This window comes from Phaethon aethereus, assembly GCF_964289735.1.
Source record: "Phaethon aethereus genome assembly, chromosome: 10".
NCBI lineage: Eukaryota > Metazoa > Chordata > Aves > Phaethontiformes > Phaethontidae > Phaethon > Phaethon aethereus.
This window is the reverse complement of record NC_138586.1, coordinates 7,594,892-7,607,747: the sequence shown is the minus strand read 5'-3', so window position 1 is coordinate 7,607,747 and position 12,856 is coordinate 7,594,892.

Sequence of the window (12,856 nt, the reverse complement as noted above, 5' to 3'; positions counted from 1 at the left end):
GTAAGAGGAGAAGAGAAATCCCCTTAATGTTTTTTTTAATAGGACAGTAACAGAATAAAGGGAAGTGGTTGCAGCAAAAGCAGGCAGCAGCCGAGCCCCGCAGGCGCGTAAGGCGAGTCCAGCGCCCCCTCTAGCGGCAATGTCCACGGGTGAGAGAGTCACCCGTGACAATTACAGCGCATTGGTGCTCCGACTCCGAATTTCAGCTACAGCAATACCTCTTCTTTCTTCGACAAACTTTGGAGCAATGCAGCAGGACCTTCAGCTGAAGTAGCATTAGAAAGACTCTACAGCAAGATGAACTATCACACTTAAGCCTCCGGAATGTCGCCTACGCTATGAGAAACTCTGTGTTACACCAGGGATGCTGCCAAGCGTGAGCCACGGCAGCACATAGAGAAGAGAAACGAGGTCTCAGATCAGAAAAGTGGATTTGAATTTAAATTCGATCTCGGCACCAGAGAAACCATTTACAAGTGATGAACGTTTTAGAAGGAGGTGAAAAAAATTCTTTCCATCCGGTAGGACACAGGATGCTTAGGAGCACATGCAAAGGATCTCAGGAAACCAAATTTTAACTATTTCTGTACTGGGAAATGTTTGGATCAAGTGTTCAGTTCAAGCCAGTAGTAAGAGAGGGCTGAGGAAGCAAGATCATAGCCAATGCCATCTTTCCCTATCGATTTAGTAAAGGAAGTTTATCAATTTGTTTTGCCAGTGTGGAAATTTTGGTTCAGCTTGTGCCGTAATGGTGTTTGGCCATCAGATAAGACTTCCCCATCGCAGTGAAACTTGATACACTTGAGAGAAAAATGAAGACATGTTTAAGGAGAGATGCCTAACATGCAGTGTTTAGTTGTGACCACATGACCTCACTTGACAGCCAGGCAGCCCTTTGCCAGGAGGTGTTGCAACTCAGCCATGCAACTGCTACCTGGGTAATGAACTGCTGCAACAGGACATACTGGGAAAGTTCAGAAGTCCAACACACAGACCAGCTCACCGAGATCCTGTGATTCAGAAAGCAGAAGCATCAACTCTCCTGCAGCGTCTAGGTGCTCTCCAGGGAGCAGTAAGTCCTTACTACAAGTGACCACCAAAATAGGTCAAGGTCCTTGGCAGCATTTCAATTTGTTTTGCTGCAAAACACTCTGCCATTCACCTTTGGGTGAAAACAGACAAAAAACACTAGCAGGTTCCTGAAGGCAAAGCACCACAAGAGCAATAGCTTCTGCAGATAACGTTCTGCAGCCTTCCAGTTGCAGACTCCACAACAATTAAGTGTCTCATAACAGTTTGACAAGACTTGCTGTGGCATGCAAGTGTGTCTGCCCTCATCTCTCCTTCTCCATCCCTCCATAGGCACAGAAACAGGCTGGGATCATAATATTTGGTCACTTTTAACTTTGGAAGTGTTTGATGAGAAACAACTTCCATATGCATTTGATGACCCTCAGCTGAGATGAACACAGCAGTTTCTATCCCCAAGAGGCTACAGGAGACCTTCTGAACACTGAGGAATACATCTTTATGCCAGCTATTCTCTTCTCAGGTTTTCAGGACTTTTCTGCTGGAGTCCAAGAGGAAAAGGGAATTTTCATACCATTACACCTGAAACTTCAGTATTGCAGAAGGCAAATTTGGTTCAGGGACAACACAGAATATACAGGCTGGCAAGTGTCCTCACTGTAGCCTACACAAACACCAGTGAGTGCAAAGCTGTTGCCACTGCCGTGTCCTTGCTGGTGCTGCGTGTCTTGGTGTGCATCACTGCACCTTCTGGTAGCCCCAAGCACATCTGCTTCTGCTGTAGCAAATGAGATCGGATTTGCAGTAGCGACACACAGGCACCCACATGATGAACTGTAAGAGCATGGTAGGCTGTTGGCTTGTAAGTCCTATTAGGGATTTTAAACATCGCAGGATAGGTGGCGGTTTGATGGCTATGGGTACTGAGGGTGGCAAAAGAAGATCCAGATTTATTGCTGGCAACAAAAGTGATTGGACTTCCTATATGCCCACACTATATAGCATATATATATAAAAAACCCTCTGGCACAGAAATCAAAACTAAGGACAGCTTTCAGTACAAGATCTCGAGTTGTATCATTCACAACAAATAACTGCTTTCCTATTGTCATGGTTTAGCCCCAGCTGGCAACTAAGCACCATGCAGCCGCTCACTCACTCCCCTTCCCGCACTGGGATGGGGGAGAGAATTAGAAAAAAAACCTCGTGGGCTGAGACAAACACAGTTTAATAGGACAGAAAGAGAGAAGGAAACAACAATAATAATACCAACAAAGGAATGTACAAGAACAAGTGATGACCAATACAGCGATTGCTCACCACCTGGCAATCGACAGCCCGTCCCCGAGCGGCGATTTCCGCCCCCCCGGCCAACTCCAGTTTATGTACTGGGCATGACGTCGTATGGTAGGGAATACCTCTGGCCAGTCTGGGTCAGCTGTCCTGGCTGTGTCCCCTCCCAGCTCTCCGTGCACCCCCAGCCTCCTTGCTAGCAGGACAACACAAGAAGCTGGACTGTCCTTGACTGCTTAGCAACAACCCAAAACATCAGCACATTACCAACAGTTTCTCATCCCAAATCCAAAACTAGTCTCACACTAGCTTCTGTGAAGAAAACCAGCTCTATCCTGGCTGAAACCAGGACAGTATCCACCCCTTATTCCATACCATTTACGTCATGCTCAGGTCCTACACTTTCCAGTACATTCCAATTATTCATTATTACTCTTCCTGTCTTTTAATATATACACACAGATATCACTTTCTTAGTCCATGGGCCATCACTTTAAACTGTCTGTGGAGTTCATTTGGTCCATGACTCTGGGCTTCATCCATCATAGCAGTCTCTCAGGGCAGGGGAGATGTTATGTGGTGTTGGATTGTCATCTGGCACGGTCCATGTCCATGATTTGCAGGTCGAAGATGTCAGTCTCGAGGGAATTGTTGGGTGCAAGCTGCTGAAGTCAGTTCTGGTTCCATCACTGCTGCACGTTGCTTGGTTTTAGTGAAAATCATTCTTCATCAGCCTGGGTGATTCTTACTGTAATACCATTGATATGGTATATAGATAGCAACCGTAGCAGTAATATTATACTGTATTGTGTAACAATTAACATAATACAATTCAAATCATTGACTATTTTGACCCAAAATCAAGTATCCTTGAGGTATACATCGGACTTCCCCATCCTTCCGCATTACCCACCAAGTGTACCCAGGTCCCTGGGCAAAGACAATCCCACGAACGGGTTTGCCTTTGCCTGAGGCAGGAGTAACCCAGACTGTCTTCCCCAGCATATTTCTCACATGCACCACAGGGACTTTATCCCCTTCTACAGTACGTAAAAGTTTTGATCAGGCAGGGCTGGCTCTATTAGTAGATCCCCTAGTGTTGACTAACCAGGCGGCTTTTGCTAAATGTTTATCCCAATGTTTGAATGTCCCATCACCCATTGCTCTCAGTGTAGTCTTTAACAGTCCGTTGTGTCATTCAGTTTTTCCGGAAGCTGGTGCATGATAGGGGATATGATACACCCACTCAATGCTGTGCTCTTTGGCCCAGGTGTCTATGAGGTTGTTTTGGAAATGAGTCCCATTGTCCGACTCGATTCTTTCAGGGGTGCCATGTCGCCATAAGACTCGCTTTTCAAGGCCCAGGATAGTGTTCTGGGCAGTGGCTTGGGGCACAGGATATGTTTCCAGCCATCCAGTGGTTGCTTCCACCATGGTAAGCACATAGCACTTGCCTTGGCGAGTTTGTGGAAGTGTGATATAGTCAATCTGCCAGGCCTCCCCATATTTATATTTCAACCATCGTCCTTCGTACCAGAGGGGCTTTAACCGCTTGGCTTGTTTGATCGCAGCACACGTTTCACATTCATGGATAACCTGTGCAATAGCGTCCATGGTCAAGTCCACCCCTTGATCCCGAGCCCATCTATATGTTGCATCTCTTCCCTGATGGCCTGAGGTGTCATGGGCCCGCTGAGCTATAAATAATTCACCCTTATGTTGCCAGTCCAGATCCACCTGAGCCACTTCAATCTTAGCAGCCTGATCCATCTGATGGTTGTTTTGATGTTCTTCGGTGGCCCGACTCTTGGGTACGTGAGCATCTACATGACGTACTTTTATGACTAGACTCTCTAATCGGGCAGCAATATCTTGCCACAATTCAGCAGTCCAGGTGGGCTTGCCTCTGCATTGCCAGTTGCTCTGCTTCCATTGCTGTAGCCACCCCCATAGAGCATTTGCCACCATCCATGAGTCAGTATAAAAGGTAGAGTATTGGCCATTTTTCTTGTTCAGCAATATCTAAAGCCAGCTGGATGGCTTTCACCTCTGCAAACTGACTTGATTCACCTTGTCCTTCAGCAGCTTCTGCGACTCGTCGTATAGGGCTCCATACAGCAGCTTTCCACCTTCGATGTTTGCCTACGATACGACAGGACCCATCAGTAAACAGGGCATATTGCCTTTCGTTCTCTGGCAGTTCATTATATGGTGGAGCCTCTTCAGCACGCACCACCTCCTCTTCTGGTGATATTCCAGAATCTTTGCCTTCTGGCCAGTCCATGATCACTTCCAAGATTCCTGGGCGATTAAGGTTTCCTATTCGAGCCCGCTGTGTAATAAGCGTGACCCACTTACTCCACGTAGCATCAGTCGCATGATGTGTAGAGGGGACCCTCCCTTTGAACATCCAGCCCAGCACCGGCAGTCGAGGTGCCAGGAGGAGCTGTGCTTCAGTACCAACCACTTCTGAGGCAACTCGAACTCCTTCATATGCTGCCAATATCTCCTTTTCAGCTGGAGTATAGCGGGACTCAGATCCCCTATATCCTCGACTCCAAAACCCTAGAGATCGACCTCAAGTCTCTCCTGGTGCCTTCTGTCAGAGACTCCAGGTAGGGCCATTCTCCCTGGCTGCCATTGTAGAGCACATTTTTAACATCTTGTCCTGCCCAGATTAGCCCAAGGGCTACGGCATGAACTATCTCCTGTTTGATATGTTCGAAGGCTTGTCGTTGCTCAGGGCCCCATTTAAAATTGTTCTTCCGGGTCACTTGATAAAGAGGGCTTACAATCAGACTGTAATTTGGAATATGCATTCTCCAGAAACCCACAACGCCCAGAAATGCTTGTGTTTCTTTTTTGCTAGTTGGTGGAGACATAGCTGTTATTTTGTTGATCACATCCATTGGGATCTGATGATGTCCATCTTGCCATTTTATTCCTAAAAACTGCTCTCTTGTGCAGGTCCTTTGACCTTACTTTGTTTTATAGCAAAACCAGCTTTCAGAAGGATTTGAATTATTTTCTTCCCTTTCTTGAAAACTTCTTCTGCTGTGTTGCCCCATTCGATGATGTCATCAACGTATTGCAGATGCTCTGGAGCTTCACCCTGTTCCAGTGCAGTCTGTATCAGCCCATGGCAAATGGTAGGGCTGTGTTTCCACCCCTGGGGCAGTCGGTTCCAGGTGTATTGGACACCCCTCCAAGTGAAAGCAAACTGTGGCCTGCACTCTGCCGCCAAAGGGATTGAGAAAAACGTGTTAGCAATATCAATGGTGGCGTACCACTTGGCTGCCTTTGACTCCAGTTCATATTGCAGTTCTAACACGTCCGGCACGGCAGCACTCGGTGGCGGTGTGACTTCATTCAGGCCACGATAGTCTACTGTCAGTCTCCACTCGCCATTAGACTTTTGCACTGGCCATATGGGGCTGTTAAAGGGTGAGCGAGTCTTGTTGATCACTCCTTGGCTCTCCAGCCAACGAATCAGCTCATGGATGGGGATCAGGGAGTCTCTGTTGGTGCGATATTGCCACCGGTGCACTGTTGTGGTAGCGACCGGCACCTGTTGTTCTTCAACCCTGAACAACCCCACAACAGAAGGGTCCTCTGAGAGACCAGGCAAGGTGGTCAGCTGTTTAATTTCTTCCATCTCCAAGGCAGCTATACCAAAAGGCAACCAGTACCCTTTTGGGTCCTTGAAATACCCTCTCCTGAGGTAGTCTATGCCCAGAATGCAGGGAACCTCTGGGCCAGTCACAATGGGGTGCTTCTGCCACTCATTCCCTGTTAGGCTCACTTCGGCCTCCAGCACAGTCAGCTGTTGGGATCCCTCTGTCACTCCGGAAATACAGATGGGTTCTGCCCCTATATGGCTTGATGGCATTAGGGTACATTGTGCACCAGTGTCCACTAAAGCCTTATATTCCTGTGGGTCTGATGTGCCAAGCCATCCAATCCACACAGTCCAATAAACTCGGTTGTCCCTCTCCTCTGCCTGGCGGGAGGCAAGGCCCCTTTAGTCCTGGTCATAGTACTCGTTACCCACTTCTTGTAAATATGAATCAGAAGTCCCTTCAAGAGGATCAGAGGTGAGATCAGCTCTTCTAGTCTTTCTGAGAAACTGCCCACTGGAAAGTGGAGCAACGATTTTTCTGGAGGAACCTGAATCCCCCTTAGTAATTGTCTTTCCTTGCAGCTCGCGTACTCATGCCTCTAGGGTCGAGGTAGGTTTTCCATCCCACCTCCTCATGTCCTCTCCGTAGTCATGCAGTTGAAACCACAGGGTGGCTCATGGTGTGTATCCTCTATATCGTCTCTCTTGAACAGAAGAGCGCTTACTCCTAATGGCTGAGACACTGGTCCGTATGGGTGGAGGGTGATGGTGCACTCCGTACAAACTTCCGCCACATAGGTCACGTGCAATTGACTTCATCTGGATCTTTTGGATGACTGTCCATTGTCCAAGTCACCATAAATCACTTCCAGCACAGCTAGCTCCCTCAGGTACTGGATACCTTTCTCCATGGTGGTCCACTTGCCTGGGTGACATAGAACATCTTCCTTGAAGGGATACCTTTCCTTCACACCCGACAGGAGTCATCTCCAGAGGCTGAGGACTCGTGCACCTTTTCCAATTGCTTTGTCAATGCCCTCTTCCCTAGAAGGGAATCCTAGCTGCTTGGCTTCCCTACCCTCTAATTCCAAGCTACTGGCCCCATTATCCCAGCATCAGAGCAGCCAGGTGACAATGTGCTCACCTGGACAACGGCTGAAATCCTTTCGCATATCTCGCAATTCACTCAGGGATAGAGATCAAGTAGTTACCGTCTCTTTTATGAGTTCTTCCTCTTCTTCCTCTTCAAGTGATGACTCACTCTCTTCCCTCTTCAGTCCTCGTGATAGCCCTGCTTCAGAGCACTCTGCCTCCTCACTCCCTTCCTCTGCCTCCTTCTTAGAAGAATCTTCCTTGTCCGTTACTAAACGAGCTGACTTCTGCTTGGAAGATTTCTTCTTTTGTATAGAGGCAACTGATACCAGGATGGGCTGGTTCTCTGGTTCAGCTGCAACAGTCTGAGTAGCTACAGTGCCTGTTTGCAGGGGTTGGAGTAGTGACAGTGCCCACCGCAGGGGTTGGAGTAGTGGCAGTGCCTGTCACGGGGGTTGGAGTAGTGGCAGTGCCTGTCACATTGCCATCAGATCCAGAGAGCCTCTCTCCCCTTTGCATAGTGTTAAATAGAGATTGGTAGGCATGGGCCAGGCCCCAGCACATGGCAATGATTTGCGTCTCCTTGGAACTGCCAGGCTGACAGCATACTTCTTCCAAATATTCTGCTAGTTTATCAGGATTCTGCACTTGTTCGGGAGTGAAGTTCCAAAACACTGGAGGTGCCCACTGCCCTAGGCATTTGCCTATGCTGTTCCACACACCCTGCCATTCATAACTATCCCGCCTTGGGGCAGATCCCTGGGTGATATTATTGAATTGCTTGCTAACCTTAGACAAAACCAAAACAATGTTCCCCAGAAGTGGCAATAAAGGTATTTGAACTACCCAAGGGTGTTCAAAATACTGAAAAATTATTGTGATGAAGGAGGAAACATTATGATAGAAGGTAGCAAAGGTACCATTCTGCATTTCCTCCATGAAAAACCTTTCGGAGGCAGAAGTATAATTGCTAATTGTCTCCACAAGATAGTAGCCAAAATACAGTAATGGCTTTAGTACTGAGCTCAGATGATACCACATTAAGCTCAAGGTCAGTGTTCTAAAAACAAATCTCGCAGGTGACACATTACTAATCATCGCAGAGTACAGCAGCCCACAGAAACCAACACCGATCCTTAACATGTACGGCAAAGAAGAGAGCATCATGCAAATCAAATAAACTGATATTGTGACCTGCAACCGTTATTATCTCAAGCCTCGAGCCCCATGTTGGGCGCCAAAAAGGACCGTCGTGGTTTAGCCCCAGCTGGCAACTAAGCACCACGCAGCCACTCACTCACTCTCCCTCCCGCAGTGGGACAGGGGTGAGAATTAGAAAAAAAACCTCGTGGGTTGAGATAAACACAGTTTAATAGGACAGAAAGAGAGAAGGAAACAACAATAATAATACCAACAAAGGAATGTACAAGAACAAGTGATGCCCAATACAGCGATTGCTCACTCAGCGATTTCCACCCCCCGGCTAACTCCAGTTTATGTACTGGGCATGATGTCATATGGTAGGGAATATCTCTTTGGCCAGCCTGGGTCACCTGTCCTGGCTGTGTCCCCTCCCAGCTCCCCGTGCACCCCCAGCCTTCTTGCTGGCACGCCAGCACAAGAAGCTGGACTGTCCTTGACAGCTTAGCAACAACCCAAAACATCAGCACATTACCAACAGTTTCTCATCCCAAATCCAAAACTAGTCTCACACTAGCTTCTGTGAAGAAAACCAGCTCTATCCTGGCTGAAACCAGGACACCTAATGAAACAATTCTGATCAGATTTTGTGGACAAACCGCACTAGTTAGGGGGAGACTGGTTTGCTTTCTGTCACAAAGAACAGTTAACATGTGCCACTTTATCATTTCTTTCTGCCTGAACAGTAAGTTCCTATATATGAATCCCCCTGCTCTGAAGAAGATACCATGTAATTTCATCAGAATATCTTTGCTATGTCATCAATTTTAATGCCAACCTGTACTTCAATATGCGCATAACTATTTTCAAATACAATGAAAATGTGAAGTCAACAGCATCAGTCACCAGCATTGCAGCTTTCAGTAAATCCTTCACAACTTCAGAAAAATCTCTATAAACATTGTGTAAATTAGATACAGAATGTACAGATGACAGTTTTCTATACAAAAGTGCATTTTAGCAATACAGTTAGCAGAGAACCTGGGAAAAAAAACCCCAAACTGAATTTAAGCAGTACCATATATTCTAATATATACCCCCATCTGTCCCCCAAAAAAGAAAAAAGAAAAACAAACAACCAACAACAACAACAAAAAAAAAAAAAAAATCACAAAACCCCCCTTTCCCCTTGCTTTGGTTATGAACTATATTCAAGGCTTCAACATTATAATTATTTTTTTTTAACTGAAGAATTTATTTGTAATTTGGAAATGGTTTTAAAGTTAGCCAGATGAGACGGAATGCAAGTATGAGTAATCAGAGTTAATAGTCAAAACAGACAAGCTTTGACTATTACTAGGATTTGCCCTTGGTAGATAAATAAACTACCTTTGCAATCCTTAAATGGAAAATTGCATGTTGACTTGTCTTTTCTATGCCCAAGAACTGGAAGATCAGTAAGCTAAAGAACACTAAAGCAATAAATCTAACAACATTCGTCATGAAAATCTGGCTGACAAGAATGAACTTCAAGAGCCCCCAAAACAGTCAGGTTTATTAATATTTATAGAGCAATGCATGAACTGATTTCAAAGCTGAAAGAATGTTAGGAGAAAAGAAATGGCTTAAGGCCATTCAGCATAGATGAACAGTACCTATTGCCATTTTTCTATAGTGTATATGCACTCTGAAGTAAATGCATATCAATAAGTTCAAGCAGGTTGGTTTGTTTTTTTCCCAGAGAATGATCTTCACAGATTTCAAACCACAATATGAGAACTAAAAGTTAAGCCCAGGAAAGTCTTGCAAAGACTTTTCTTGCTCTTCTTAGTAAGCACCCCATATTGAGCACACTATAACCATCTTTTAATCAGTTTTCCAGATAAAGAAAAATAGGTATTATCTTAACAGAGACAAAGGATGGCATTAGATACACACACAGAAGTTAGACAGGTTTGTCAGGCAGCTAGCTTTCTTCCTCTTATTTAAAATCATATTAGAAAAGAATGTTCTCTATTGTTTACAGTCCTATTGCAGTCAGACTGTCAGTGCTCCTTCTAAGCCTTTTTAGAGAAAAAGTGGAAGCAAACCATTAATGTTAAGGAGTTTAAATTGATGACATTCATGTTACAGTGGGTACAAAGCACCTAGATATACAGCTTTAGTACCATGGAGCCATACAACTATTAGCTTTTTCTTGTTTGTATCTATTTTGTTTTTAAGCTTGACATTTTTTATCTACGAATAAAGAGCAGAGATTTGATTCTTTTCTGAAAAATCACTAATAAGAATGCATGATTTTAGCAGTCTGTTGCTCTTCTTTATCCATCTGAACCCAACAATCTGTAGATAACTTCCTGTAAAACAAAGCAGTAGCCACAATGGCCAACACTTGAATCAGCAAGACCAGGTTTAACCAAAATTCCGACTGTTTGACTAATGCCATGGGTATCCAATACAAATTCATAGAATCATTTAGGTTGGAAAAGACCTTTAAGATCATTGAGTCCAACTGTAAACCTAACACTGGAAAGTCCACCATTAAACCATGTCCCTAAGCACTACGTCTACACTTCTTTTAAATACCTCCAGGGGTAGTGCCTCAACCACTTCCCTGGGTAAGCATACACCATATTGCAGGGGAAGAACCTGACAAAAAAACACCTCCTCCCTCCACAAAATGAGTGTGCCACTAGAACTAAGAAGGATGAGAAAAGAAAAGGGAAAAAAACCCAAACATGTAGAAGTATGTGAGAACTCTTGAATCCCACAGCTATTTCAGCCCTGATTCTCTGAGATTACAACATTCGGGTAAGAAAGATGTTATTCTGCCTTCTTATCAGAAGATTCTGAATTTTGTATTCTTAGGTTATAAGCATCCTGGGACTACAAGATTACAGAGCGATAAATTATTGCCATGGAACCCCTGGAAATCCAGTCTCTATCATTGTTTTAACTGTCACATAAGTGACTGAAGTACCCAGCTGCAAGATGACATACCACAACCAGCTACTGTGGCACCCAGGATCTTTTCATCCAATGTAACAGATGAGCAACTGGACCCATCTAATCACTTGGATTAATTTATACTCACACTAAGATGAAGATGGAAATACTATCCTCTCTCCTTTCATGATCTCTGGAAGCTAGTAGACAGGTGACCAAAAAGAATTATACTTCATCAAAATGAGGCGGTCTTCTCTCAACAGCACCTGAAGGACTTTAAACTCTGAAGAGCTCATGAAACAGAATAAAGTGACACGCTTTCATGCTCCACCACACTGAGATACTGCACCTTTCTTACAATTCATTTCAGAGTTTCAATTCTCTACAGTATTGTGTGCATTTTTCTTCAGAAAAAAAAAAAGATACCACATTTCAAAGTCACTGCAGAAAATAAAGGTTGTACTGAACTGTGACAGTGTACACACAGTGAAATGTTTCATGATGAATCCATCTATTGCCGCCATGGTAAGTTGCAAGCGTTCAACAACTACACCCTGAAATTAGCTGAATTGACAGTAATTCAGTTTTTTCTTTCATCCAAGATACTAAAAAGAATCTCCAGATTTAAGTCAATCTAAATTCTTAGTAACTTGTATACTGTTAAGAAGTTTTTGGTATTGTTTCTACAGGAGGAAGGCAGGCATCAACCAGCTACAGTGCAGTACGAGCAAATACTGACGGCTAACAGTCAGTTCCGGTTAGTGGCAAAGTAACTGGCCATATGGGACAACTAACACTTGAGTTTAAAATTACATTACATAGCTTTTAATCAGTCAATGGCCAAGTCTGGGTACCTGTTGTCTAGCAGCAGTAAGAGTGACTAAGTCACACAGACTAGTTTGACTATGGACCTCATTTATTTCTTATTGAAGTCCTTTCAGAGGCCATTATTTTACTGGCTACAAGGAATGCCACTTCTGAAAGAGAAATACTTCAGCTGTCAGGGCTAGTAAGTCTGTGCAGGACATGCAAAATGAATGTGAGTAGTCTATACCCATATAAAGTTGATCATGCAGTTTTGCAGGACAGGGCTATATCCTACAATCACAGGCACCTGTGGCCACACTAAACTGCCAAACTCCTTAAATTCACAAGAGCAAAATGAAAGTAATGAAGCATCAAATAAAAAATTACTTCCTAAACTCAGAACTAGAAAATATTTTTATAATCTTTTAAGTTTCACATTGAAATTTAGAAGTATCATTTTTCTCTCAGCTATGGGGTGAAGGAGTTCTGTAACAAGCAGTTCCAAGATAAAGACAAAAGTCACCTTACAGATTGTCAGAATCAAGAAACAAGTTAAAAATACTTTTACCTCCCTACCTGAAAGCCACAATTTTATCTCATTTTCTTAGCAAGAGAAATTTCAAAAGCAGGTAAGACCGTGAAAGGAGAATTCTGGAACACATAATGGTGTAACAAAGCACACAGAAGACACAGCCTCAGCTAAACATACAATTAAAAAGCACAGCTGCATTAAGTTCTCCTGCCAACAACATGAATTTATTTAGATAAGCTTCTGGGGAAAAAAGCCACCAAAGTTGTGTGCCACTTGTTTGCACTTCTGTTTCCAGTAGCATTTTTCACTGTTGTAAGTAGTGTCCTAGATAACTTAATTGCAGATTAGTGTACTTTCAATGCAAAAAGATGTTTTTATTTGAACCTTTTCATAGCAAT